We start from the raw sequence: 26,205 nt of genomic DNA on the forward strand, positions 1-26,205 counted from the left end.
AAAACCCAATCAAAATTCCTCTTGTATAAAACCCCATCTTTATTCAGATAGAACGCCATGGCCAACCTTCTCAGAGTCTTTCGGTCCTTCTTAGACGCTCCCTCGGGATACTCTTGGGTCTCCCGATAATGCTTGATGTCGTAATACCACGACTTTTCATCATCAGGCACTATTTCAACAACAAACACATAAGCCGGTCTATCCAGCCGTCCCACCTCAACACTAGGAACTTGATTCCACCACTGCACTTTAATCAAAGCGGCCAGAGTAGCCAAAGCATCTGCTAAAGGATTTTCTTCCCTCGGCACATGGTGTAATTCCACCTTGGTGAAGAACGTCAACAACCTCCTCGTATAATCCCGGTATGGAATTAAGTGAGATTGATGCGTAAGCCATTTCCCGTTAACCTGGTTCACAAGCAAAGCTGAATCTCCATAAATAACAAGGTTCTTGATTCGCAAATCAATCGCCTCTTCGACACCCAAGATACAAGCTTCGTATTCAGCCACATTGTTGGTGCATTCAAATGTTAGCCGGGCAGCAAAAGGAATGTGGGATCCCTTCGGCGTAACCAAAACAGCACCAACTCCGCTACCATTCACGTTAACGGCCCCATCAAACATCAGAATCCATTCGGACTCAGGGTCAGGCCCCTCCTCCGGGATAGGTTCCTCACAATCTTTCGATTTAAGAAACATGATGTCCTCATCAGGGAACTCAAATTTCATCGATTGATAATCCTCAATGGGTTGTTGGGCGAGGTAATTAGGCAATACACTCCCCTTTATTGCTTTTTGAGAAGTGTAATGAATATCGTATTCAGTCAAAATCATTTGCCATCTCGCAACCCGTCCGGTCAATGCTGGCTTCTCAAATATATACTTGATCGGATCCATCTTGGAAATCAACAAAGTGGTATGAACCAGCATATACTGTCTCAGTCGGCGAGCAACCCATGCCAAAGCACAACAAGTTTTCTCGATCAGTGAATATCTTATTTCACAGTCGGTAAACTTTTTGCTAAGGTAGTAAATTGCATGCTCTTTTCGACCAGACTCGTCATGCTTCCCCAGTACACACCCCATAGACCCCTCGAGGACTGTCAAGTACAGGATTAACGGTCGCCCCTCCAAAGGAGGCATCTGAATCGGAGGCTCCTGCAAATATTCTTTTATTTTTTCAAATGCCGCTTGGCAATCATCATTCCACCTGACCGTTTGATCTTTTCTCAACAACTTGAATATGGGTTCAGACGTGGCTGTTAGATAAGATATGAACCGTGAAATGTAGTTTAATCTACCTAAGAAACCACAAACCTCTTTTTCTGTTCTCGGTTCAGGCATTTCTTGTATCGCTTTTACTTTAGCAGGGTCAACCTCGATTCCTCTTTCACTCACAATAAACCCCAGCAACTTACCAGACCGCACTCCAAAAGTGCACTTATTCAGATTCAACCTCAATTTGAATTGTCTCAACCGGTCAAACAACTTGGCCAAGTCTACCAAATGACCCTCTTCTGTTTGGGACTTCGCTATCATGTCATCAACGTAGCATTCGATCTCATGATGAATCATATCATGAAACAAAGTCACCATAGCTCTTTGATACGTGGCACCGGCGTTCTTGAGACCGAATGGCATCACCTTATAACAAAAAGTGCCCCATGGTGTAATGAACGTTGTTTTCTCCATATCATCTGGCGACATTTTAATTTGATTATAGCAAGAAAAGCCATCCATGAAGGAAAACACCGAGAATTGAGCTGTATTATCTACCAACACATCGATGTGAGGTAATGGGAAATCATCTTTCGGGCTAGCTCTATTCAAATCCCGGTAGTCCACACACATCCTCACCTTTCCATCCTTCTTTGGTACCAGCACAATGTTCGGGACCCAAGGCGGATAATTAGTGACAGCTAGGAAACCAACATCCAACTTCTTTTGAACCTCCTCTTTAATTTTCATGGCCATCTCAGGTCGAGTTCTGCGCAACTTCTGCTTCACTGGAGGACAACCTTCTCTCAATGGCAACTTGTGCACAACAATATTGGTATCCAACCCTGGCATATCTTGATAAGACCAGGCGAAGATATCAACATACTCTTTCAACAGTGCCACCATTCTGCTCTTGACATTCATCTCCAAAGCGGCCCAAATTTTTACTTCCTTTCTGACCTCCTCGGTACCCAGATTAACAATCTCAACTTGCTCCTCGTGTGGTTGAATCACCTTCTCCTCTTGTTTCAACAACCTGGCTAACTCTTCCGGCAGTTCACAATCTTCTTTGCCTTCTTCTTCGGCATGATAGATCGGGTTGTCGAAGTCATATAGGGGTGTAACAGGATTGTCATCAATGAGATCCAGAGAATAACCGCATTTGCATGAATGTTGATTCATGCATTGCTTTAGAGTCGGGACGAGACAAATTAAAAGGAAGAAAAATGAAAATAAACATTGCCATTTTTATTAAACTGCAAAAATAAAAGAAAAACAGGGAACACCATTTTTAATGCGAAAAACATCCGTTTATTAATGATGTAAATGTTGCAAAATGAAACACATGAGGTGGCCCTTACAATGGACCATTACGTTTTGGGCAAAACGTATGGCTTTCATGCAAACAGAATTAACAAACAAAAATATTACTCTTCACGCAGAGTGACAGTGATGATCTTTTCGGATTTCCAGTTCTGGATCTCCATCCCTGGTACACACGGTTTTATCCACGAGTCGAGCTCGCAGTCACTGTCAGTCTCTTCACCCACCGTACAGACGCGATTTGGATCTAGCATTCCAGCACTGGTGAACGTGAACGGTTGACGACGTCCTCTATTCTGTCCAGACGATCCTTGGCCCGACTGATAACCGACCCCAAACCTATCTCCTTTCACCGTAATATCTACCATTCTTCCCCAACCTGGGGCCTTTCCATTTTTCACCACCTCCACAGCCTGTTTATAAGAAGCAATGGACAGCTTCTTCTCTCTTTCGGCGAAAATGGCATTCTCCACCTTCTCGACGAGTGCTTTCTGCCCCAGGGCGAACCCTTGCATGGCGTTGATCAACTCACTCGTCTTCTCTTTCAGCTCGAGAATGTCAGCGTTAGATGAATCCATCAGTCTGGGTTTGTTGCGTCTGGTAAAGTATCTGTGCGGACGAGTTACGTGCCGAGGGATGACTCTGCGTGCGCGAGCAATGATTCCTGAGTCAATCAAACACGTTAGAAACCGACACCTGCAAAACAGAGGACACGTTATTATGATCCATGCATGAATGCAATGTCTATCCGTATGAGGAACATTCTGTCCTTCGATCCTGGCTTCATTGAGACAGACAATAATTCAACAACAACATTCTGACATTAATCAAATGGCTTCGCCGTACAGAACAGAAACTTGTGCTTTTATATCTGGAACAAGGATGTCTCTCAACCAGGATCTCAGTCAAGAATGTACCCTGCATATGGATAAACATGAGTTAGATGCAACTAAATGCAAAATGGGAATGATGCAGATGCATGAATGCAACGCATAGTTCCATCCTCCAAGACATCTGAACACCACTGTACTAAACTCCGGTCTCAGAACTGATCACAACCATCCAAGGGACTAAGTAACCACAAATCCAACTCGGGGGTTCCGAAATAAACGGAACTGGAGAAAACATCACCATCATCACAGGAAAGTCACTGAACGGAGCCACGAGATCTTCTGAACAAGTAACCCAAATCTAACCCGGGGAATCCGAAATAAACGGAACCCGCTGATAAATACCTCGGACAGAACTCCGGCGTGTCAGAAATAAATATCCATAAATCCAACTTATAAATAGAACCCAGATCATGAACCAAACCGAAGTCACCATCAAAGAGTCACCAACAGAAACTGTACCTATAGGAATCAAACCCCTCCCCTCACAGGTGAATTCTAATAAGGTCACCCTAAGGCAGATAATCGGTTTCGACAATCGGATGAGATACTCAACGGGTTTGCCCTTTCGGGTGTGCCGTACAGCTCTCATAAGATCATCTAAACCAAAGATCCGAGAAAGAACGGTCACCGAAGTCAATAGCTCAAAAGAGATAATCCCAACCATAGTGGAAACTCCACAAGGAAGAGCTTCTCTCAAAAGAACCTCGTCCGACTGTGGTATGTCATGTCGCAACAACATGTTAATCCAACATATGAGGAAACATGAGACTACGCTAATCCTAGGTGTATACTCGGGCTTTGGGTTTTAGCCCCACTCAGAACACCCACCCCCAAATCAGAGGAACCACACCTGTCCAGAATCCAGCACAGTGATAATATGATGCATGCAAACATACATGCAAATATATACAATCACAATATAATAATCACAAATGCAATAAATAAGCAGTAAAAGCAACCCAAACTACCCTAAAAACTACGCTAGAGAGCACTAGGATTGACTCGCTTAAGGAAGATGGACCAGCAAGAGGTCAACTTCAATTCCCCATCAGAGTCGCCAGTTGTCGCACCGTGAAAAACAATCGCCGGAAAATACAGAGCCGCCACCGACGTTATTCATCCTATGACGGAAAGGGAGCGTAGGACTAACCTAGAAAGGGAAAGGAACGGTCTTACGACCAGAGATTACAAGGTACGGGAGTCGGTTACGCAAGGGGAAGGTGTTAGCACCCCTCACGTCCGCCGTACTCGACGAGATCCACGCTCAAAATATGGCTCAAAGGAAAGGAAAGGGTTGCTAATAAACTGCTCAAAAAAACTGCACAAATTGGAATGATAAACAGGTGGGGAAAAGAAAAAACGGAGGAAGTGGACTCGGCAGGATGTCGCATCCTGGACCTACGTAGTTTGTCAGAAACAAACATCAGAGTCAACGTAGTTCGGGGAAGGGAGGCATGCTCGCTAGGACATCGCGTCCTATGCCTATGTATCTTCTCTATCTAGAGGAGAATCAGAGCACTCGTAGCTCGGCTAACGCATGCCGAAACAAGACACCGAAAAGGGACGTTGAGACGTCAAAAGAACATCCAACAGGAAACAGAATGCCAATACATGGACTTACACCCGACTCCCAACAATAACAAAAAAAAGGAAATAGAATGCCAATACATGGACTTACAGTGACTCCCAACAATAACAAACAAAAGGAAACAGAATGCCAATACATGGACTTACATCCGACTCCTAACAATAACGAACGCTAACCAGCGAACACCAAAGATGAACCCCAAAGATGAACCCCAAGCGAATAACAATCGTCACAAATGAACCCCGAGATGAACCCCAATAACAATCGTCACAAATGAACCCCAAAGATGAACCCCAATATGAACCCCACATGAATAACAATCATCACGAATGAACCCCGAATATGAACCCCAATGTGAATAACAATCACCACAAATGAACCCCAAATGAATAACAATCATCACAAATGACCCCGAGATGAACCCCAATATGAACCCCAAATAACAATCATCACAAATGAACCCCAATATGAACCCCAGATGAATGACAACCGTGATAAATGAACCCCGATATGAACCCCGATATTAACCCCAATATGAATAACAAGCGTCATAAATGACCCCCGAAGATGAACCCCATGTGAATAATCACCACAAATGAACCCCAAATGAATAACTAACATAAAAAATGAACCCCAATATGAACCCCAGATGAATGACAACCGTCATAAATGAACCCCGATATGAACCCCAATATGAATGACAACCGTCATAAATGAACCCCAAATGGTAACAGAAGAAATCCCCAAGGTATAAACATACCACACACGCCCACGCTGGACAAACAAGTACTCACACCAAAACAAAGAAGAGGGTGAACACACAGAGACTCAAAGAAAAGGGTGAACAAACAGACGAAAACAACACGACAAAAAAGAAAAAGGGTGCCCGGAGAAATTGCTCGCAACCTCCTGCCTACGTATCTCATCTGGTATGAGAATCAGGGCGACGTAGTTCCCCTTAACAGGGGTAAAACACTCTCCTAACCAGAGACCAGGGAAACCACAAACTAATAGCGAGACTGAAACTCGAGCCTAATAGTTGTCATGCAATCAATATCCCTGAGTTGAGGTCTCTAACATGCATTCAATTTCCTCGGAAATCAATCATACAAATCCTACAGAAACGGAGATGAGAAGAGGAAAGCAGATAAACACATCACCACAAGTAAACAAACATCACACTCTATATCCATACAAGTGGCTCAAACAATGGGTGGGCTTTAGTCAAGAGGGGTCATATCAACCTCGACAAACAAGCCAAACTGTAAGGGGTAATCTGTAGCTCTTAACCACTGATCAAAATGGTAATGAGGATGAGACCTCATGCTCTTAACCCTGGCCAGGGTGAGCTCATGACACAGAAAGCGTGGGGATCCAGAAAGTGGGATCCTTTTCCACTTGACAGACTCTGGACAAAAGATCTGGGGCACATGTTCAGAAGCATCAGCACGTAGTGCGAGCATAAAGAACGACACACTGAATAACGGGGGATTGGCTACTAATCCCTTTTATCCGCCAATTGCCTCTTCGCTTAGAGGTCTTATCAAATAACACATGCCTCTCCTTGGAGGTCTTTGGGCACAATTTTAAACAAACACAAACAGAGCCTCTGAAGGAGGACTTGCCAGCAAAATGCCTGCCAAAAAGGTGACAGGACTTCAGACTACATGAAGTAAGAAGCTAACTACCTGAGTGGTGTGTCAACCACAATCCAATGCTCAAGCAAGAGCAAAAGCAAGCAAGCAACTAAGGTACCTGTACAAAGACTAAACAGTTAGTACTTCAGTCATAAAACCAGAAGACAAGCAATGAAACCCTCTAACAGTTACACAATCCAATGAATAAGTGCCTAAGCACTCAAATGAACTCATGAGCTCAATACATCCATTAAATACCTACAAAACAAACATAGGTTAGAACTCAAATGCATCTCACAAGGTGAGAACAAACCCAATCCTCAATGATAGGTATCCACCTGAAACACAAGACAAAGTTAGTCTATGTACATCCAATCAACACAAAAAAACCCTAGTACAAAGGCCAAATTTAAAACCCAACCAAATGACCAATCCAGGACCCATCCTTTTGCACATTACACCTTCAAACACTCCCCAAATTATCCTCAAAAGGACCAGCATCAACTCAATAACCAAGTGCCTCAATTGGCCTATGTAAGGTGATGATAAAAAATATGCACAAAATGAACTTCCAACTTAGAAAATTCATAACAAATCAGAAATGCATGCAATGACTTTGGGATTTTTTGTATGAGTCCCTTATGCCATGAATGTTCAACATACAAAAAAATCAAGTCCAGAATGATGCAAATGCTATGTAAACAAAAATGCACCAATTCAATGTCAAAAATGTGACACAAATTATCACACTTTTCTCTATGTGTCAAAAATGATGATAACATGTGAGAAAAATTCCAAACCAGTGACCAATAATCCATGTCATGTATGAATGTCATGTATGCAAAAAATTGGATCAAAAAGCTTAAAAATGAGGATTTCACAATGCATTGAATGCAATAGGTCAAATTGGTACAACATTGCTTCAAAAATTCCCACATAATAATCCAGACACCAAAAATTCATGAATTCAGCACCATAAAAAAGTAGACCTTAATACAAAACTATGAATAAAAATTGGGACTCATTTGGACCATTTTTGGATTTTTTTATGAATTTTACAAAATGAGAAAAATAATTGAATATGCAATGAAAATGGAGGGAAACGAAATTAATTCAAATAAATCCAGAAAAAACAACAACCACACGATATGGCAGGCTCATCAGATCAACGGCTCAGGTTCAAAACATGAAACGCTGCGTTTCATTTATGACTCAGCCTCCCAGCCATCGTTCCAAGCTTGCGTGGTTCCAGTCAAAGCAATCGCGTCCAATCAAACCTCCACGCAGTGAAACACATGGCCTCCAACATCAGCAAAACCCTAACACACGCAGACGCCGGAGCTACAGCTCCGGTCGTCTTCTCCGGCAAGCCCCACGGTGGCGCCGCCATGCACTTTTCCAGAAATTCACAAAACCTACATCATTCTACTCGTCTTCTCACGTAGGTTCCAAATATCACATTGATTCATCCTAATTCCACCTAGATTTTGCAAATCGAAGAGGATAAGTTCTGAGATCCAAACTTCCAGTCAACATATCATCCTCAATACTCACCCAATTTCAATTCTAATCATATATACATGATCTACGCATAAAGATCTACAAGTCTATGACCTAAAAACATCAAAACAAGAGGATGAAAATTGAGTCACCTTGAAGTGGAGCTTTCCGAAATCGCGTCATCACGTGCTCATCTGCTCCAGATCAACCTCTTTGAGCTTCCTTTGAAGCTTTATGCAAAAAACAATGGATGAAACCTCTTGAATATGCTTCAATTTCCAAATTCCATCAACATGACAATGCTCTTGAACTGCTCAAATTCTTGTGGAATTGCACCAAACATTGGATGATTCTTGCTCTGTGAAGCATGAGGATCAAGAATATGTAAGAATCTTTGAGGTTTGTGTGGAGAAAATGGAAATTCGAAGAGAGAGAAAATTGAGAGAGTTCTTGAATTTTCAGATCTGAAATGTTAGTTATGGCAGTTATGATTAGGGTTTCACTATTTATATCCCTTGCTAATGACAATGCTAATCATCCTTTCCATTTGCTAATCATTATTAGTGAGATATGAAGCCATTTGCAAAAATGCAAAATGAGCTCACATGCCCATAATCCACGTGTGATCTCCCATGCTAGGGCTTTAATTCACTCATGAACAACCAAGGGCTAGGATTTTAAGATTAATTTGCTTGCATCTTAAGCCAAGAATGAATGGTGGAGATTTATTCAATTTGCACATGGGTGAAATAATGAACATACATGCCCCTCTCATGCATGGCAATGGCTTATTTTCACTCAAATATGGTCTATGAAGCATGCTGAATTGAAGCCTTGCCTTGATTCTTTGTAAATTTTGATTTGTAGCATGATATTATCCTTTGAACAAATGTGAAATAATATGACTTTTGACCATGATTCCTTTTCACAGTTGAGTCAAATGATGTCATTTTGAGATGCTTTGATCATGAGAAGCATTTTGCAAAAAGAATGAACCAATTTGAAGCATTATATCCAAAAGTTAGGCCATTTTGAATTTCCATGCAAACCTTGTGATCAAATGACCATAACTCCTCAACCATTCATCATATGGACATGAATTAGGAATTTTTGGAAAGGGAAGACAAAGATCTACAACTTTCATGTTTACCAAAAATCCATTTGAAACTTCTTTGATATTGCAAAGTCAAGTGGAAGGTGGACCAAAAACTTGCCAAATTTGGAAACTTTGAATTATAGGTCACTTTCCATTTTTAGTAACTTTTGCCATGACCTTTGAATCTCCAAGATGGATGTTTAAAATGATGAATATACCCCATTTGAACATGATTGAGGTGTCTCAACTCATTTCCCCACCTCAAAGCCCTCAGTTGACTGCACAGTTGACTTTTTGGTCCTCAGATGACCTTGAAATGCCTTGATCCACTTGAGCCTCTACCACTTGGGGAAATTGCTAAAAAATGAAACCCTAGCTCTTGTAAGCTCCTTATAATAATCATGTGATCCCCATCCCAAGAAAATACCTCATCTTTTTGAGAAACCCTAGTTGAAAGAACTGCACTGATTAGGGTTAACCAGAGGTCACAACTCTAATCCAGTGGAACTTGAGGATGATCTCTGAAACCCTTGATGATAAAACCATGATGATGGTGATATATATTTGCAGACAAGATGATGCTCAAAACCTTTGAAGAATCAAGAAACCCTCAGATGGTTGATGATCAATTCATAGAGACCCTCAGGCTTGAATCTCCTAACTTCTCCATCTTTTGAAAAGACTTTGGAGGATGACCTTCTTATTTTCATATGAGATGCAAAATGCAATGCCTAATGCTCTAAAATATGAAATGCAATATGTCAAACTAGTCTCAAGAAGAGGATGGCAAATTTTGAGGTGTTATAGTGAGGAGTTCACTTGTCCTGTGAATGCTGATGCAGTCTAGAAATAATTTGCCAAAAGAGAAAAAAGAACAGCTCGCTAAGTTGAAAACCTGAAATGGCGGATTAGGCAAGATTGAGCGTCTCGGTGGATTGAAAATCCGAAAGGGCGATCCAGGAAAATATTAGAGACATTAAATATCAAATTCATCCCGGTAGATTGAGTACCCCACCTTGGGGCAATCTAGGAAAAAATTAGGGATTATGGAAAGTAACTGCATTTGGTTGGTCCTAATCATGGAGGCAGTTTTGAGCAGGTCGTTTGGTTCTGATTCACTATTCTCAACCAAAGACAAGAGCACAATGGATATTGAAGTTTGTAGGGAGAGTAGTGATCATTGTATTCAATGTAGCCCTTTTCCATGTAAATTACCAATTTCAACTTTTGTAGAGATCTATGGAGTCTTGTCATTTACAGACTACCGTTCTATTAAATAAAGTTGAACTTTTATCCAATTGTTTCTACTCTTATTTACTTATGCTAAATAAAAATTGAATTTTTATGATGATAATTTTGAAATAAATTAATAAAAATTATGTTTTTTTCTTAAAATAATGAAACAATCATTTTAAGAATAATCGATTTCAACAAGGAACATCAACAACAATTTGAGAACAGGTAAGTCTTAAAGTGCGAAGCCCTGTTGGTCTTCCCCAAGCAGTCGACTTGGTAACTATTTCCCTCCCCGATAGTTCTTCAGTTATCCCCAGCTGAGTTGGTGGGTCACATCCCCAGTGGAGTCGAGCCAATGATTGATCCCTTTCACAAATCCATGTTCCTCAATTGTGGTGCTCCTGTTGATATCCTCCAGTTTGGTTTCTCCATTAGCATATTTGTATTGCATTAACTTCAGCAGTTTATCCTATCCAGTTATTTTTTCCTTGGAATTGGTTTATTTTGCAATTTCTAAGGAGAATTTGTTGATTATTGAGAAATGTGATGATCTTGGTTGAAGCATCCTCAACAATTTTCTTAGATCCCCATGAAGAGTTTTACCTCTTGTATTCCCCAGCGGAGTTTATCTTCATATATTGAAGATCCCTCGTTCCCGGCAGTTTTGGATTCTTAGCAGCTTTTGTCTTTATCCCCTGCAAGGTTGCCTCCCATTTGATATGGTGTTAACCTAAAATTCCCCGCAGAGTTGACAATTTGGATCCTCAGCTGATCCTTTCTTTATCCTCGGCATGTTCGTTTGAGATTCATTCAGCAATGCCCTCTTCTCCCTGTGAAGTTTACCGCGATTGGCCAGAAGCATGTTCTCCATGTCTCTCCCAGCCATGGTTGATTTGTCCAGAGCCAGATGATTTGTGTTCATTCCCAACATTTTCTCTAGTTGGTGTTTCCATTCTGTTGAGATTAGCAGAGTGTTACAATAGTGATTCAAATCTTTGTTATTTGTATCCTTTATGTTGTTTTGTCAACATAATCATAATGATATACATGCATATTCATGCATAAAACACAACATCATATATTTCATTATGCATTTTATTTTATTTTATTTTATTCCTTTATTCTGATCCCCTACTTCAGTGATATCATTTCCTCATGCAGATTCAGTGCGTCTGTCCTCCTTCAACTATAGAGTGTCAGCCCCTTAAGCAGAAAGAGTATAACCTTTCTCATTTCCCCATGAGTTATTTCCTCGTGGATGATTATTGTTTTAGTCTCCTCCACCAGACAATTATTTGGATGAAACCAATCCCCTTGAGATATATCCTCATTGGGTCGAGTCTCTGTTTGACCGTTTCTTTCTAGCTATTACCTAGATAGATATTTTGGTCCCTTGGGAGTGTATTACACAGTAACTGGTAATATTCTTTTTATTTTTTGAGTACTTTAATTTTTCACAATACCAGGTAAATGTAATTTACTTCCATTGTTTTCCCTAGTGGATTCATTTTCATATTTCCCCAGTGTAATACCCCAAAATTTACCCTTCATTTTTCCTGGAAGCATGGGATTATGTTTTACACTTCATTAGCATCATATTAGGTCATACTCATTGCATACTGCATTAGTGACATGGAGATCAGGTTTTGATCGATCACTCCTTAATAGAAGGAGCCCACACAAATCAAGATTGAGAATTGGACTTCATTTTCTAAGTATACAAGTCTCAAGGGTCTTAGGGGGGTCCAAGTATCTTATTATGGTCCTCAGTTCATCAGTGAAGGATTCAAAGCGATCAGAGTGTTCATCTGGATTTAATCAGAAATTAGGGTTTCATGGCTACCTGCAACAGGAAATGTTTGGTTGGAAGTAGAGGAGCTCATCCATGTCATGATTTGAGAGGCATCTTGGCCTAGGAAAATTCACAATTATCTCAGAAAGATCCATTGGCAATCAGTGCAATCAGTACCTGATCATTTTGCCCTAAAACTAGGGTTTAGTATAAAATCAGTTTATTTCTGATTCTTTGGGTGAAACTCTTTTCCATGGCCCTCCATATGTCCACAAGGGTCTACATACAAAAAATCAACTCTTTATTTGAGCTAGAAGTGCTTCAATTGATCAATGGAATCGGGAATCAGACAGTTTGGGAAAAGTCAATTCTGGGGCCAGAAAAGTCAACTCCTGACATTTTGAGAATGGAATCTAAAAATCCATGCCTAGGGGATACTACATGTGAAATTTGATCAAGGTTGGATCATGGATTCATCATTTAATCAAGAATTGGAAAAGTTACTTAATTTGGAAATGGTTGACTTTCCATTTAGGGCAAGTTTTCATGATCGTTGCACTCACTTTAAGCCCATTTTGCATCAAGATAAGAGCTCCATTTGAAACTTTCTCCTACATGAAAGTTGTTCATCTTGTTCCAAGCTTTCTAGAGATATAAAGTTTTCTCCATTCGGATTAGAATTGAGAAAGTTATGCTTAGTCAAAGTGAGACATTTTTTTAGGACACTTAGAAAGCCCATGAGAACACCTAATCCACCCTATTTAAGAAGCTGAAACCCTAATCCTAAAGGAGCATTGGAATTTCGTGGAAAGGAGGCAAAGCTTCATCAAATATCAGATTCCATTCCACTTCTATTTTCCATTAGGTAATCATCTCTTCCATGACCATGTTTTGATATATCTACGCTTGCTTACCATGTTCATCACCATTAATCCTCCATTTTCATATTTCTTTTTCTTATTTAAAATATTTTCTTCGTCCATAAAATTACCCAAAAATATTTTTCACTTTTCTTAACGTTTTATTTAATTTTATATAATTTTTATTTTCGTATTTTTTTAATATTAATATTTTATTTTAATTATTTATTCTAAATGGTCCATTTTAACACACTTTTTTTATTGATTTTAGTTTTATGACTTAAAATTATTGTTAGCATTTAATTTTTGGGATGAAGGTTGACCACTGTCTCATGGTCAAACTGACATTTTCTTGGAATTTTATTCCATATTTTCAATTTATTTTTGACCTAGTTTGGTTGGTTGACTTTTAATTTGACTTCTGTTTTATTTTAATTAATTCACCTACCAATTTTAATTATTTTTAAAATCTTTTTGGGGGATGATGATTTTCTGACCCCACCTTATTTAGTTTAATTTTTCATAATTTTCTTGATTAATGTACTATTTATTCTTGATTTATTTCTAACCTAGTCTTATTAATTGACTTTTGGTTTGACGTATGTTTTGTTTTAATTAGTTCACATGCCAATTTTCATTATTTTTAAAATATTTTTGGGGGATGATGATTTCCTAACCCCACCTTATTTAGTTTAATTTTCATAATTTTGTTGATTAATTTGCTATTTATTTGTTATTTTTTAAGTTGACTTGAATTTTCAGTTGACTTCTTTATGATCGATGTTTGACTTAGGGATTGCTTATGGCAATTGAAGAGATCTTTTGATCCTCCCTCGTTCATCTCATATGCCATGTATTAGAGGCTTTTTACCTTGATTTTATTTGATCCTTACCTCATTTCCTGATTAAATTATTCAATGGACCCTTCGTGTGCATATTTTCATCTGTTTGATTCATCTGTTATCTTTTATACTTGTTTCTCTCATCCATGCTTTCTATTTCTTGATTATTAACATGTTCATACTCCCATGCATTGTTTAAATGCTCCATTATTTGATTCTTTGGTTTGATTATATATAATTTATTTATCCGATCTGATTGATAATTGTTTCCTACATGTATAATGTATGAGGCATATATTCTTATTGTTTGTTTGCCATGAACAATCCCCATTCATAACAAATGTACCCCTCTCCCATAAAGTGTATAATATTTATTTCTTTATTTCTTTAGTCACCTGTTAATACAAGAATTAAAACGAACATCCGATAACCATTTTTAAATAAGATCAAAAGCTCGATCCAATGTCGAGTAATCATTTTCAAAACTTAACAGAACCATCACGCATTCATCCATCCTCTTGTAAGTCGATTTCCTCAGGCATCGCTATCTACCTGTAAGTCGATTGCCTCCGGCATCGCCATCTACCCTTATCCGTAACTCCTCTTCGCGCTCCATCTGTAGACTCTTATTCCGTTTAGGTAGCACCCATTAAGTAGAACCCTTTGTATGATAACATAGGTAGAATTCCCCTATTCTTTGCATGCTAACATTAGGTAGATGTTCCCCTTTGTAAATCCTAACACATAGGTCGATATTGCATGACAACTCTAGAGCAGAGCTTCCCCACTTTTAGACCTTCCGTGCGTCTCCGATCTTGTGGCATGTCAGTCCGTTCTATTGCAAAGAGGTAACTGCCTAAGACTCGATTTAGCGAGCTGTGACACCTACTGCTAGGACGTTGAACACACTGCCCACCCTCCTTTGACACAGCTTGTGTCCTCTTTTGTAAGTTCATGTTCAGATGGCAATCCTTAACCCCTAGTTAGCCGAACTACGTTTTGCTCTGATTCTCATTCCAGATGAGATACGTAGGCATAAGACACGACGTCTTACCGAGCACACTTATCTTTAACCCATAGGTAGCCGAGCTACAAAGACTCGGATTCTCATACTCAGATGAGATACGTAGGCAGTGGATGCGACATCCTTGCGAGTCATTTTCTTTTAACCTTCCTTTTAGTAAATAGTACTTTAGATATACCTACACCTTTTAGACTAGAACAACACTTATGAAAAGGGCTCCCTTGGAGTACCTAGGATGTTTTGGGTGCTTAAAACCTTCCCATTGCATAAGCAACCCCCTTACCCAGATCTCTGACATTTTTACTAGTTTTTGATTCGATAAAACTTTTAGGTTTTTGTTCGCTTTCTAACCATTCCTTTGGATAAATAGAAGTGCGGTGGCGACTCGACTTGTATGGTTTACCTTGGATTTAGTCAATATCTCTAATGGTAACGAATACCTCGCTACACCCAGGTAGTATATCCTTGATATGTTCATCCTAACCGGTGATGGATATTCTTCCTTTTGTGGTTTTGTACCCAGTAAAAAGGTAGTTGTAATCCCTACTTTTATCGGCAGAGAGTTAATCCTTGATATGTTCACTCTAATCGATGACATATTTTCTCCTCTTTGCGGTATTCTACCTAGTAACCGGTAGTTGTAATTCTTACTTTCCCCTGCTGAGTCTATCCTTGATATGTTCATCCTAACCGGTGACAAATATTCTCTCTTTGGTGTTTTATCCAGTAACTGATAGACATAATTCTTATTTTCTCCCCGACAGTATATCCTTGATATGTTCATCCTAACCGATGACAAATATTCTTCCTTTGAGTTTATCCTTGATATGTTCACTTTAACTGGTGATGGATATTCTCTCCTCTTGGTCTTCTACCCAATAATCGGTAGTTGTAAATCCTATTTGATCTTTTTCCATAGTAGGCGATTCTTACCCAGTAACCGATAATGAATAAACCTCTTTTTCCTCAGCGAGTCATCCTTGATATGTTTACCCTAACCGGTAACGGATGTCCCTTTGTCATAGTGTATTATCTTCCTAACTAGTAATCGGTAATAGATAATTGTAAGACCCCAATTTTGTCCCTCAGATCCCTCATGGCATTATAGCATTTCATTTGCATAGCCTCAAGGATCATTGAGCATCTTGGCTCCCTTTCCCTTTGGGTAGGGATCCCTTGTGAGTGGTTTGAGATCACCAAGCATGCTTGAATTGTATATCATTGCTTTTCTTGTTTTATTTACTAACCAAAAGCACAAAAATATGTCACTAACATCTTTTGTTTGTAGCTTAAGCAATCACCAGGTCAAGAGCTTCAAGAAGATCCTTTGTGCAAGAGATTGAAGGTGAGAAAAACAAGAAAGGGGGGTTTGAATTGTTTGGAAAATAAGCGCTTTTTCAAAATAAAGTCCACACAAGGAATTTATACTTGTTCGCTTATAACACAAAGCTACTCCAGTCCACCCGGCCAAGGTGATTTCGCCTTCAACAAGGACTTAATCCACTAATCTTGAAAGATTGTTTACAACCAACGTCTAAGAGAAAGATCTCTTAGTCCTCTCAAGTATACAGACTGCACAGAGTCACTTGAGGAAATAAAGCAATAGATAAAAGACAATGTAATCTAGAGTGCTTCTAAGATAAGCAAATATTACAACAACAAGAACAAAAGTGTTTCACGTTCTAAGCAAAAGCTTTGTGAAATATTGAGAGAGAGAGAGAGAATGCTTCAGTGTATGCTTGCGCACCTCTCAATGTTGATTGCTGTCCTTTATATAGGAGTGAAGAACCGTTGAAATTGATGGCAGATAATTTGTCTTGAATAGGAATTAATGCCATAACTTCTGTTGTTTCTTGCCAAAACAACTTTGTCTCCCCGAATAACTTCTTTCCAAATATAGTTCCTTTCCATTTGAATTTGAAGTTAACGTTACTCTTTCTGTATTAGGAAATCCATTATCAAAGTCTACGTGACTCTGGGAATCTTGGAATCTTCCTGCGTTGATTTGGAGCTTCTGATGATGTCTTCAGATGACGCTGAGAGCTTCTGGAATGATATACCGTTGTTCAGAGTCAGAACTTCTAGAGTGCATTTCTTCTTCAGATGCTTCTGATATTCTCCAGTTTTGCTCAGAGTTAGAACTTCTTGAGCGTGTTTCTACTTCAGATGCTTCTGATCTTCTGATAATTTGTATCTGATATGATTATGTATCTGATGACGTCATCAGATATCTTCCTTCTTTCCTTAGAACCCTGCACACTTAGAAACTTTTCGTTAGGGTGCCATTTTTGGTTTCATCCTTTGTTATCATCAAAATCATGGAATCTGTTGTAGAACAATTTTTGTTCTTACAATCTCCCCCTTTTTGATGATGACAAAACACACTTAAATAGCAGATGAAACAAAGAAATATCAGATCAGAAGCTTCCTCTGAGATGAGCTAGGGAGTTCAGAAGTTCTTACCAGAGCTTCCAAGCAATGAAATTTCTTGATACCTTCTGCAATTTCTTAAGTCCAGTGTTAGATGAATTTATTTTTAAGAGATAGTATGTTGCAGAGTGCTTAAGGTATTAGGCAATATATTTCATCAGAGCTATATTCGATTTCTCCCCCTTTTTGTCAGAATCAAAAAGACTTAAACAGAAATAGTCAAAACAAAAATTATATTCAGATAGAAGAGAAACAGAGACAAAAGCAAGAAAAAAACAGATAAACATCAGAAACAAGGTAAGAAAAGCAACAAGCAAAAGATCCTAAGTGCCTAAGGGTTGGGAGGAGGAGGCATCCTCTGAAGCAGTTGAGCCAACATGTTCTGAATATTGTCGTTGACGGTATCCTGTTTATCCATTCTGGCACGGAGTTCCTTCTGGTCTTTCTTAAGTTCTTCAAGTGTCTAGAGAACCATAGGGACAACAGTGGAGGACTCCCCCTGAGTCAGAGCACTTTGTGCTTCAGCAGCGGCCTTCGCTTCAGCTTCAGCAGCAGCTTGTGCTTCAGCTTCAGCGGCAGCAGCAGCATCGGCCAGAGCTTTGGCTTCAGCTTCCTTTGCCCTTTGGATTTCTGCTTGTCGAGCTCTTTCTTCTTCCTGTCTTCTTGATTCTTCTTCAGCTTCTCTGGCAAGTTTTTCCTGTAGTCTTGCCTCAGCATCTCTGATGAAGTCGTTTCTGATTTGCTCAGAGATGTGCTTCAGCTTGAAAGCTTCAGAAGTCATCCAGCCAATGACTTTGTTCCAGTGTGTCCTTACAGAGTCAGGATCATCACTGATGCCAGAGTTAATCGTCAGAGACTTGACCTTCTGTACTGAAGCCCCTGCGAACAACATTATGGCTTCCTCAAGGGTAGGCATGGAGTGTTCAGGTTCGGGTTCAGATGTTTGGGGTGGAGAGTTTGGAGGGTTTAAGTTTAAAGTTAGAGGTTCAGGTTCAGCGGAAGTGTTTTGGGGGGTGAAGTCAGAGGGTTGAGCTTTAGAAGGGTTGTTGGTTGTTTGTTCTGGGGGTGGTGAAGTGACTTCAGGTTCAGGTGGAGGTTGTTGTGGTTGTTGTGAGTTTCGGTTTAAAGAATAAAGGTGGGCTAAAGTGGGAGAAGTGGGGTTAGAAGGTTCTGGGTCAGAGGAGAGGATAAGATAGGGGGTGATTCTGGGTTTGAAGATGAAGAGGTGGTTTGATTGAGTTCTTCAACTTCAGATAGAGGTAGTGATGTATGGGCAGGATTAAATTTAGGTAGAGGTTGTGAGGTTTTGGTTGTAGAAGGTGGGGTTTCAGAGGTGGTGTATATGGGTGATGGGAGAGGATTAGAGGAAGCCATAGGAGGTTCAGAGGGAATAGAGGGAGAAGATGTCTGGGGTTGCAGAGGTGCTGGAGATCTTGTTTCAGAAGTTTCTCCTAGCCTTGCTTTCTTTGCCTTTGAAGACTTCTTTTCAGAGGGACCTCTTTTGAATTTGACGAAGTCTTCTTCTGAATCTAGACAATCTTCCAGTCTGAAGTCAGAGATGTCAACTCCTTCATCCTTTAGACGCTGCATATAGTGAAGGATTGCTTCTCTGGGTTCATTCTTGAAAAACCTTGCAAGACCATGTGGTAGCTTCCTCTGATCTTTTAAAGCGTCCCAGGAGGTGTCCAGCGTAGGTTTGACTCGAATCTCCTTCAGAATACCCATGCTTTTCAGATTTCTGGAGTTAAGAGGCTTTCCAGTATCTATCGCCAGATCCTCCATAAGCTTGTTCTTCTCCAGATGATCTACAAGCCCATTTTCGATCAGAACATCAGACAGAAGTCTTCCTAGAGGGATGTAGGTTCTGGGTTTCATGTTGTTTCTGGTCTCCCGTACAGAGTCTCTGAGATACCTGAAGAGTAGTGCTGGGAGGAAGAGCTTCAAACCCTTGTGAATGCAATACAGAATACACTTCTGATTTGTATTGATGTAGTCAGAGGAGTTCGATGCTGGGCGGTGATGAATGCTTCCCAGAATGATCTTGAGCCATACTCTGAGGTTTTGATGAAGTTCTTTGTTCTTTGATGGATTGCCTTCAGTGTTGAGTTTGAAGATGGTGGGATTGATTACCTGGGCAATGTACCTTGATCTAGGGTTGATGTCATAGATCCTTCTTCCTCCAGTTTTCTCCATATTCAGTAATGAAGCAATTGATTTTTCAGTGATCACTATCTTGACCCCCAATACGTAGGAGACGATGAAATGATCATCAGCGTCAGCAAATCTCCAGAATTCCTTGATGAGATTTGGGTAAACAGGGCCATAGAGCCTTTGGAAGTAGTTTTCCCAACCTTGTTGACGGAGTTCTTCAGTAAGATCAACTCCATTTCTCTTCATGTTGTTGAAGTCTACCAGTGATTCACATAAAACTTCCAGTCCCTCAAAGGGAGTTGCCAGGTTGATATGAGGCTCACGATCAAGAACATGGGGTTCCTTGTACACTGGAGTAATGGATACGCCTGTAACAGTTGGAGTGGGAATGCTTGAACTTTGGGCAGTAGTGCTGGATTCCATTTGTTGTGAAAAGTTGAAAACTTGTTGTTGTTGAGCATTTGTAGTTGATGAAGATGAGTTGAAGATGAACTGCTTGCAGAATTGCTTCAGAGAAGTTTGAGAGTGAGTGAGAGTGATAAGTGTGTGAAATGTGAGATGAGTGTTTAAATACCCTAAACAAAAACACATGCAAAACGACACACAATTCAGCGTTAGCACAAACATCAAGTTAGCACGCTTGGGGGAGAAATGATTAAGGCTCATTAATGAATGTCTAATCCCAACAGTATGCACACTGCTCGAGGAGATCTTAAGCGTTTGCCCTTTGATTTTCTTCTAGACAGCTCTCTAGAAGTTCTAGGGTTAGACGCTAAGTGCTCCACGTGGTTTGATGTATCTGATCTTCAGGAATACCAAAGGATTGGTTCCTGGAGATTTCTAATTCAGATATCATCTTAACTTGGTAGAAGTATCAGAGTCAGAGGCAGAGGTACATTTGTTTATGTCAGAGTCTCATTTTACATTCTCAGAGGCACAATTTATTCAGGGCAATTTTGAATGTTTAGATTTTCTAAGATAAAAAGAAATCTATCTTCAGCCAATGGCTTAGTAAAGATATCTGCCCATTGATGATCTGTATCAATGAACTTCAATGTTACTATCCCTTTCTGAACATAGTCTCTGATAAAATGATGTTTTATTTCAATGTGCTTAGCTCTGGAGTGTAGAATGGGATTCTTACTTAAACAAATGGCAGCAGTATTATCACAGAAGATAGGAATGTTACTCTCGAAGATTTGCAGATCTTCTAACTGATTCTTCATCCAGAGCATCTGAGTTGTGCACAGTGATGCTGAGATGTATTCTGCTTCTGCAGTAGATAGAGCGATAGTTGACTGTCTCTTGCTGGCCCAGGATATCAGATTGTTTCCTAGGAGCTGGCAATTTCCAGATGTGCTTTTTCGTTTCAGTCTATCTCCTGCATAATCTGCATCACAGTAACCCGAGAGTCTATACTCTGATGTTTTCTCATACATCAGGCCCAGGTTAGGAGTTCCTTTCAGATATTTGAGAATTCTCTTAACTGCTGTTAAGTGAGTTTCTCTAGGATCTGATTGGAATCTGGCACAAAGACAGACACTGAAGAGAATATCAGGTCGAGTAGCAGTCAGATAGAGAAGAGAGCCTATCATACCATGATAGAGCTTCTGACAAACCTTTTTACTGACTTCTTCCTTTTCCAGAATGCATGTTGGATGCATGGGAGTCTTTGCAGAGTTGCATTTAGCCATGTCAAATTTCTTCAGAACATCTTTAATGTATTTGCTTTGATGAACGTATGTAACTTCTGAAGTTTGATTAATTTGAATTCCCAGAAAGAACTTTAGTTCTTGCATTAAGCTCATTTCAAATTCTGCCTGCATTAACTCAGAGAATTCTTGACAAACAGATGCGTTAGCTGAACCAAAAATAATATCATCAACGTATATCTGGCATATCATGAGATCATTGTTAAGGTTCTTACAGAAGAGTGTGGAGTCAACTTTTCCTCTGATAAAATTGTGTTCCAGAAGAAAATTGCTTAAACGTTCATACCAAGCTCGGAGAGCTTGTTTAAGTCCATATAAAGATTTTTTAAGTTTAAAGACATGTTCTGGAAATTTTGGATTTTCAAAACCTGGAGGTTGGTTGACATACACTTCTTCTGATATATAACCATTAAGGAATGCGCTCTTGACATCCATTTGATATAATTTGATAGAGTGGTTTATAGCAAAAGAGACAAGAAGACGAATAGATTCTAACCTTGCGACTGGAGCAAAGGTTTCATTGTAGTCAATACCTTCTTGTTGACTGTAACCTTGAGCTACCAGTCGAGCTTTGTTTCTGACGACTTCTCCTTTCTCATTCAGCTTGTTTCTGAATACCCATCTGGTTCCAATAACGTGAGTGCCTCTGGGCTTTGGAACAAGATCCCAGACATCATTCTTTGTGAATTGATCTAATTCTTCTTGCATGGCTGAAACCTAGTCGTTATCTTGAAGTGCTTCATCACAGGACGTAGGCTCGATCAGAGACACTAGTCCCAGAGGAGTATCTTCAGAGGTCCTGAAGGTAGATCTGGTTCTGACAGGTTCGTCCTTGTTGCCCAGAATCAAATCTTCAGATACGTTGATACGACTTTTAACTTTCTTTAGGATTTCTGGGGATTTAATTTCCTCAGTGTTCTGAGTGACAGTTGCTTCTGGAGCTTTATCAGATCCAATAGTTCCGGAGCCTCTGATCCTTCCTTTCTGATCTCCTCCGAAGCCTACGAATCCAGCGTCTTTAAGTTCCAGGCTTTGGAACATAGACTTTCTTCCCGTCATGTGTCGCGAGCATCCAGAGTCCAGGTACCATGACTGGTGTCTGAACTTTGCTGCATAGGATATCTCTTCAGATTCTTCATCTGAGCTGCTTCTGGACGTGGTAGCCATAAATGCCACATTGGCCTGTTCATCAGAGTCAGATTCTGATGAACCAGATTCACTATCATCCCAGGTAGCCATTAGTCCTTTCTTTGTCCTGAAGGTATTTTTCTTGAAACTTTGTTTTCTGGGATTGTCTTTCTTTAGCTTGGGGCATTCATTCCTGTAGTGACCTGTTTCTTTACATTTATAACAAGTAATATCTTTGTTAGTTTTACCTTTTGAGGTTGATTCTGATCGATCCCCTCTGGGTCTTGGTCTTCTGAAGTTGTTGTTCCTCTTCTTCCAGAGTTGTTTAACTCTTCTGGTCAGTAGGGGCAATTCTTCTTCATCATCAGAATCTTCTGGTTCAGAGTCATCAGCATCTTCAGTTTCTGCCTGGAAAGCTCTGGTTCTGTCAAATTTGCGTCTTTCAGATCTGGACTTTAATGCTACAGACTTGTTCTTTTTCTGAGGCTCATCTTCCTCTAGTTCTATCTCATGGCTTCTGAGGGAACTGACAAGCTCTTCAAGACTGATATTGTTCAGATCCTTTGACAGCTTCAGGGCAGTGACCATGGGTCTCCACTTCTTTGGCAAACTTCTGACTATCTTTTTGACGTGGTCTGCAGTTGTGTATCCTTTGTCTAGAACCTTGAGACCTGCAATAAGAGTTTGGAATCTAGAGAACATTACCTCTATGGCTTCGTCATCTTCCATTTTGAAAGCTTCATATTTCTGGATAAGCGCCAGAGCCTTTGTCTCTTTGACTTGGGAGTTTCCTTCATGAGTCATCTTCAGAGAGTCAAGTATGTCTTTGGTTGTTTCTCTGTTGGTGATCTTTTCATAATCGTTGTAAGATATAGCATTGAGAAGTATGGTTCTGGCCTTGTGGTGATTTTTGAAGACACGCTTCTGATCTTCTGACATCTTACTTCTGGGAACTTCAATTCCATTTTCTGAGACTGGAGGTGTGTATCCATCTGTGACAATGTCCCAGAGGTCAGCATCATAACCCAGAAAGAAACTTTCAATTATATCTTTCCAGTAGTCGAATTTCTCTCCATCAAAAACAGGAGGCTTAACATTGTAACTGTCTCTTTCATTTGTGTGGGCCATAGTTTTTCTCGTTCTGGATCTCTCTACACTGTTAAGTGTTTGATTAGAAAATCAATAATAGAGCTGAAGCTCTGATACCAATTGAAGGTGAGAAAAACAAGAAAGGGGGGTTTGAATTGTTTGGAAAATAAGCGCTTTTTCAAAATAAAGTCCACACAAGGAATTTATACTTGTTCGCTTATAACACAAAGCTACTCATGACCACCCGGCCAAGGTGATTTCGCCTTCAACAAGGACTTAATCCACTAATCTTGAAAGATTGTTTACAACCAACGTCTAAGAGAAAGATCTCTTAGTCCTCTCAAGTATACAGACTGCGCAGAGTCACTTGAGGAAATAAAGCAATAGATAAAAGACAATGTAATCTAGAGTGCTTCTAAGATAAGCGAATATTACAACAACAAGAACAAAATTGTTTCACGTTCTAAGCAAAAGCTTTGTGAAATATTGAGAGAGAGACAGAGAATGCTTCAGTGTATGCTTGCGCACCTCTCAATGTTGATTGCTGTCCTTTATATAGGAGTGAAGAACCGTTGAAATTGATGGCAGATAATTTGTCTTGAATAGGAATTAATGCCATAACTTCTGTTGTTTCTTGCCAAAACAACTTTGTCTCCCCGAATAACTTCTTTCCAAATATAGTTCCTTTCCATTTGAATTTGAAGTTCACGTTACTCTTTCTGTATTAGGAAATCCATTATCAAAGTCTGCGTGACTCTGGGAATCTTGGAATCTTCCTGCGTTGATTTGGAGCTTCTGATGATGTCTTCAGATGACGCTGAGAGCTTCTGGAATGATATACCGTTGTTCAGAGTCAGAACTTCTAGAGTGCATTTCTTCTTCAGATGCTTCTGATATTCTGCTGTTTTGCTCAGAGTTAAAACTTCTTGAGCGTGTTTCTATTTCAGATACTTCTGATCTTCTGATAATTTGTATCTGATATGATTCTGTATCTGATGACGTCATCAGATATCTTCCTTCTTTCCTTAGAACCCTGCACACTTAGAAACTTTTCGTTAGGGTGCCATTTTTGGTTTCATCCTTTGTTATCATCAAAATCATGGAATCTGTTGTAGAACAATTTTTGTTCTTACAAAGATGAGGTATTTTCTTGGGATGAGGATCACATGTTTATTACAAAGAGCTTACATGATCTAGGGTTTCATTTTGATCAATTTCACCAAGTGGTAGAGGCTCAAGTTAATCAAGACATTTCAAGGTCATCTGAGGACCAAAAAGTCAACTGTGCAGTCAACTGAGGGCTATGAGGTGGGGAAATGAGTTGAGACACCTCAATCATGTTCAAATGGGGTCTATTCATCATTCTAAACATCCATCTTGAAGATTCAAAGGTCATGGCAAAAGTTACTAAAAATGGAAAAGGACCTATAATTCAAAGTTTCCAAATTTGGCAAGTTTTGGTCCACTTTCAACTTGACTTGTCAATGTCAAATATGTTTCAAATGGATTTTTGGTGAACATGAAATTTGTAGATCTTTGTCTCCCCTTTTCAAAAAGTCCTAATTCATGTCCATATAATGAATGGTTGATGAGTTATGGTCTTTTGATCACAAGGTGTCCATGGAAATTCAAAATGGCATAACTTTTGATACAATGCCCCAAATTCGTTCATTCTTTTTGCAAAATGCTTCTCATGTTCAAGACATCTCAAAATGACATCATTTGGCTCAATTGTGCAAAGGAATAATGACCAAGAGTTCATTATATTCATACATGTGCAAATTGAAGCAAATTTTCACAATTCATTTTTGGCTTAAGGTGCAAGCAAATTAATCTTCAAATCATGACCATTGGATAATTTTGAGTGGATTAGAAGCTTAACATGGGAAAGTACACGTGTATTATGGCCATGCTAGCTTAATGTGCATTTTTGCAATTTGCTTCAATACTCACTAATCATGATTAACAAATGGAAAATATGATTAGCATTGTGATTAGCATGGAGTATATAAACTGAAACCCTAATCATAACTGCAAGAAGAGAACCATTTCAGATCAAATTCAAGAACTCTCCAAAAATTCTCTCTCTTCGATTTGCATTTTTCTTCACACAAGCCTCAAATATTATTGGATATTCTTGATCCTCATGCTTCACTAATCAAGAATCATCCATTGATTGGAGCAATTCAGCCAGAATTTGAGCAGATCAAGAGCATGAAATGGCGATGGTTTTTGGAAATTAAGGTGAATTCAAGTGGTTTCAACCATTGCTTCTTGCTTAGAGCTTCAAAGGAGGTGCATAGGAGTGGATCTGGAGCATTGGAGCTCTTGAGAACGCGTGAACAGAAACTTCCACTTCAAGGTGACTCGAATTTCATCATCTCCTTTTGCTGATTTCATGTTATAGATGTGTAGATCTTGTTGTGTAGAGCACGAGTATGTGTTTAGAATTGAATTTGGTTGAGTATTGAGCATGTTGTGTCAACTGTAAGTTTAGATCTCAGAAATGTTTCTCTTTGATCTGAAAAATCTAGAAGGAATTAGGTTGAATTGATATGATATTTGGATTCCTCGTGGAGAGACGGTTCAAATGATGTAGGCCTGGTGGATTTCTGGAATTTTTTGTGGCGGTGCCGCCGTGCTTGTCGTCGGAGAAGACGACCGAAGCTGTAGCTCCGGCGTCTGTG

This window comes from Lathyrus oleraceus, chromosome 7, assembly GCF_024323335.1.
Source record: "Lathyrus oleraceus cultivar Zhongwan6 chromosome 7, CAAS_Psat_ZW6_1.0, whole genome shotgun sequence".
Classification (NCBI taxonomy): Eukaryota; Viridiplantae; Streptophyta; class Magnoliopsida; order Fabales; family Fabaceae; genus Lathyrus; species Lathyrus oleraceus.